Source organism: Rhinopithecus bieti, unplaced genomic scaffold, assembly GCF_001698545.2.
Source record: "Rhinopithecus bieti isolate Rb0 unplaced genomic scaffold, ASM169854v2 scaffold_18862, whole genome shotgun sequence".
NCBI classification, from domain to species: domain Eukaryota; kingdom Metazoa; phylum Chordata; class Mammalia; order Primates; family Cercopithecidae; genus Rhinopithecus; species Rhinopithecus bieti.
The window spans coordinates 96,528-101,226 of record NW_016809237.1 but is presented as its reverse complement, the minus strand read 5'-3'; the positions used below and the strand labels follow the sequence as shown (position 1 = coordinate 101,226).

At 47.6% G+C, this 4,699-nt stretch overlaps 1 protein-coding gene across 3 annotated transcripts in view; it reads left to right on the top strand.

The window, feature by feature from the left end:
• The window catches only part of ILF3 (interleukin enhancer binding factor 3), a 44,154-nt gene that overhangs the window by 1,068 nt on the left and 38,387 nt on the right, over positions 1-4,699 (top strand). The gene's annotated exons all lie outside the window — the stretch shown is intronic.

Here is a 4,699-nt window from a genome sequence, read left to right as displayed (position 1 = left end):
CGGCGCCACGCGCGGGGGGTGCGCGCGCACCGGGCCCCCGGCCGCCGCCTCCCCGGGGCCGGGCTTTGTCTGTTGCGGCCTCCTGGGAACGCGCGCACGTGCCTGGAGCACACACCCCCTCGGGTCCCGAGCTTCGCGGCGGGGCGACCCCCTTTTCTCACTCCTCACTCCTCTCCTATTCCCTCCTCCTCTTTGTCCCGGTCCCGCCCCCGGTTCCAGGAGAGTCCCAGGTTCCTGAGGCGGGAAACGTCGCCTCCTTTGTCCTCACAGGGCGCGGAGAGGCGGACCCCTCCTTGGAAGCCCCTTCCCACGCGGACTGCAGAAGAAGCCTTTGTGGGTTCGTTGGGTTTCCAAATCTTTAGTCAGCCAGGCCTCTCTCAGATCAGGGTCCAAACTTGCAAGTGTTTCAGCTTTCTTTTTCTTTAGTTCGTTTGTTTTCATTTTTGAATGTTTTTCCAGATTGTATTTGCTTTCCCTAGAACGGCAGTCTGCTTGGGTGCAAGCTTGGGCCCCGAAACCTGGATGCTTAAAACCCCTTTCTACCTTTATTTCTCCTCGTAGTTGAGCGATTGAGATTCTCGAGGTTACGCAGGAGGTTCTGCCCCAGTTAATCTACCGCCTGGATGAATTATTTGGGGTGTACGGCGGTCTGCCTGCTCTTCCCCCAGTTCAGTGACCAAATTTGAGGAGAGTAAGGGATCTCTTCTTCAAATTTCCAACATTGATTGCCAGTTGCTGCTTAGGTGACATGGATCAGCAACGAAGCATCAGTTTCAGTGGCATCCTTTTCTGGACTCCGGTAATTCCGGTAATTCAATGATGCTGAATCTCTTTCAAGATTTTGCTTACTTGGAAATGAGCGGTGTGATGGCATATTTGTGGTCCACGTGGAATCGCGAGGTGCCATCCGAAGTTAGGATTAAAATTTAGGACTTTTTAAGCTCTCTTTTCCTCAGGTATTTGTGGTTGGGAATCTCCATGGATTGCTCGGAGTGCTGCCACTATGCCTTGTGCTTGATGCTTTGTGTGTGGTCTCGTGGGATGTAGTTACAGCAGCCGCCCAGACTGTGAATGAAGTATGGGAACCACGGCCTCATTCACAGCTGGAAAGCAGGGGGAGGCCGCAGGACACTGGCAGGTGCTCCTCTCCCTGTTCTGTGGTGCCGGGGCCCCTTGCCTGTGTGAGTGGCTCGTGGTCCCTGGGATTTGTGAATGGAATCTGCAGGCCCCAGTGTTGCTTGGAATATTCTTTAGTTCAGACTGGAGGCTGGCCATGAGTGCCAGGCTTGGCCTTGCCCCCACTGGGCGCTATTTATCAGTCTCCCTATCTTCCTGGAGCTCAGCCGCCTCTTCCTGGAGCTGAGAGGTGCCTAATTGTTTGTGGTTTTTCTGATTGAACTTGTGTGGTGCCTCTAGGCAAAAATTCCTTTGGCTCCTTCTAGTATTTGCAGAGTCTTGAAGGCCCATATTCCTGAGCATGAGGAGTCTAAGTCTGTGTTTTATTTTTCCTAAATTCTTCATGTTAAATATTACATTGACAAAGGACAGCTACTAATATTTTGATCACACAGACATATACGGTGCTCCCTGGTTAAGGCCTCCAGGTAGGGGACAGGTAGAGTCAGTGATGGGGAAGAAGTCTTCCCTAAGTCCCTTTCCTTTGGGTACACAGTAGACTTCCCTTTTCTTCTTCAGGCTTTAGCAAGATGTGGGGGTTAGAAGTCTATTCTGGGAAAAGCCTTTAGTCGTTTTCTTTGGGCTGGGGCCTGTTCTCTTATGGACTGTTTTCACCCTCTTTGTCGGTTTCTTTTGATTACCTTTCATGGCTCCAAAGGAGTGATTCCTTCCCCCATTTATACTTCTTGGACTTGCCATCCTGCTACATTTTTCAGCAAGTTAATTCACCTTGTGCAGTTTTGAAAGATGTGTAAGGCCGGGCGCGGTGGCTCAAGCCTGTAATCCCAGCACTTTGGGAGGCCGAGACGGGCGGATAATGAGGTCAGGAGATTCAGACCATCCTGGCTAACACGGTGAAACCCCGTCTCTACCAAAAAATACAAAAATCTAGCCGGGCGAGGTGGCGGGCGCCTGTAGTCCCACCTACTCGGGAGGCTGAGGCAGGAGAATGGCGTGAACCCGGGAGGCGGAGCTTGCAGTGAGCTGAGATCCGGCCACTGCACTCCAGCCTGGGCGACAGAGCGAGACTCCGTCTCAAAAAAAAAAAAAAAAAAAAGAAAGAAAGAAAGATGTGTAAGTGTTAACATTTAGTATTAGCAGTTATGGCCCAGGAAATTGTGAGCTTTTATTTGAATCTTGCTGTGATTGAACCTTTGCAGGAACTAGGATTTTCTAGGGTTTGTTTGTTTGTTTGTTTTGTTTTGTTTTGTTTTGAGTCAGAATTTAGCTCTTGTTGCCCAGGCTGGAGTGCAGTGGTGCGATCTCGGCTCACTGCAACCTGTACCTCTTGAGTTCAAGCGATTCTCCTGCCTCAGCCTCCTGAGTAGCTGGGATTACAGGCATGCTCCACTACACCCAGCTAATTTTGTATTTTTGGTAAGACGGGGCTTCTCCATGTTGATGAGGCTGGTCTGGAACTCCCGACCTCAGGTGATCCACCCGCCTCCCAAAGTGGTGGGATTACGGGAGTGAGCCACCACTCCCAGCCTTCTAGGTTATATTTATTGGATGCTTTTTATGTTAACTAAGTTTTAGCAGAGAAAGATTTGATTTGTTTTCCATCAGGAGGTTTGAAATCTGAGGCAGATAGTGGTTTGAGTGGCATCTTTGCACAATGAATGAGTAAAGAGATTTGGGGCCTGGGAGGCATGAGGCAAACTTTAGTTTACTGCTGAAGCATTTGTCCATTTTATCTGAAACAAGTAGCTTTCCCGTCTGTATAATTATACAGAGTAAGCTGGTGTGGAAATAATTGTGAAAGTAGAGTAGGCAGGTGGGTGGTGGTTGGAGGCCTCATTGGTGTGCTGATTTTTAAGAAATTTTTATGATATTTATGATCTCAGAATCCTTGTGAAACTTTTCCATGGAACACTTCACAGGTGATTCCATTATAAATAGCAATTGGTGGCCAGGTGCTGTGGCTCACGTCTGTAATCCCAGCACTTTGGGAGGCCAAGGTGGGCGGATCATGAGGTCAGGAGTTTGAGACAATCCTGGCCAACATGGTGAAACCCCGTCTCTGTCTCTACTAAAAAAAAAAAGAAAAAAAAAATACAAAATTTTCCGGGTACGGTGGCACACACCTGCAGTCCCAGCTACTTGGGAGGCTGAGGCAGGAGAATCGCTTGTACCTAAGAGGCGGAGGTTGCAGTGAGCTGAGATCGTGCCACTGCACTCCAGCCTGTGTGATGGAGCAAGACTCCGTCTCAAAAAAATAAAAAATGGCAGTTGGAAATTCAGATACATTTAGCATCAGCTGTATTTAGGCGTTTTGTAAAAGTGATGTCCGGTTAAAATTTAATTTTTTTTTTTTTGAGACAGGGTCTTGCTCTGTCACCCAGGCTGGAGTGCAGTTGCATGATCTCCGCTCACTGCAACCTCTGCCTCCCAGGCTCCAGAAGCAATCCTCCCACCTCAGCCTCCCAAGTAGCTGGGATCACAGGCACATGCCACCACACCCGGCTAATTTTTTGAATTTTTTCTAGAGACAGGGTCTTTCCATGTTGCCCAGGCTGGCCTCAAAACTCTTGTGCTCAGGCAATCTGCCCACCTTGGCCTCCCAAAAAGCTGGAATTACAGAAGTGAGCCATCGCTACTGGCCAGAATTTAATTTTTTTTCTTCTCATTAAATGTTTACATAGTGAAGAAATTGAAAATGTAGCTACTAGTTTATTATTATTTTAAACTTTTAAACCAATTTTATTTTCTGTAGAGACGGGGTCTATGTAGCCCAGGCTGGTCTCAAATTTCTAGGCTTAAGCGATCCTCCTGTCGCAGCCTCTGAAAGTGCTGGGATTACAGATGTGAGCCGCCTTGCCCAGTGGCACTCATTTTAAAACAAAAATGTGTTCATTGTCTGAGGGCCATTCTCATGTGGAATATGTGATCACCATGGATCATTTAGTCACAAAGTTGAATGTGTATTACAGTATGTAAATTTGCTCCAAATTATTATTATTATTGTTTTTGAGCCGGAGTCTGCTCTGTCGCCCAGGCTGGAGTGCAGTGGCACCATCTCGGCTCACTGTAAGCTCCGTCTCCCGGGTTCATGCCCTTCTCCAGCCTGAGCCTTTTGAGTAGCTGGGACTACAGGCGCCCGCCATCATGCCCAGCTAATTGTGTTTTTAGTAGAGACGGGGTTTCGCCATGTTAGCCAGGATGGTCTCAGTCTCCTGACCTTGTGATCCGCCTGCCTCAGCCTCCCAAAGTGCTGGGATTTCAGGTGTGAGCCACCGCGCCCAGCCAATTTGCTCCAAATTATTTTTATAATTTTAAGTGGTAGTGAGAAGTTCTACTTGGCAGTGTGAAGTCCGTAATTTTCCGTGAACATGTGTGACAGTTGTCCTTACCTTTTGAGGCTTTTGTTTCAAAAGCTGAAGGTTAAGGTCTTAGATAAAGATAAAAAGTCTTGGAGATGAATTAGTCTTCCAGGCCACTTTTTTTCCTGCTACTTGTCTATAAAACTACTTTCTCATATCAGAGTGTTTTTTTTTTTTTTTTTTTTTTTTTTTTTTTTTTTTTT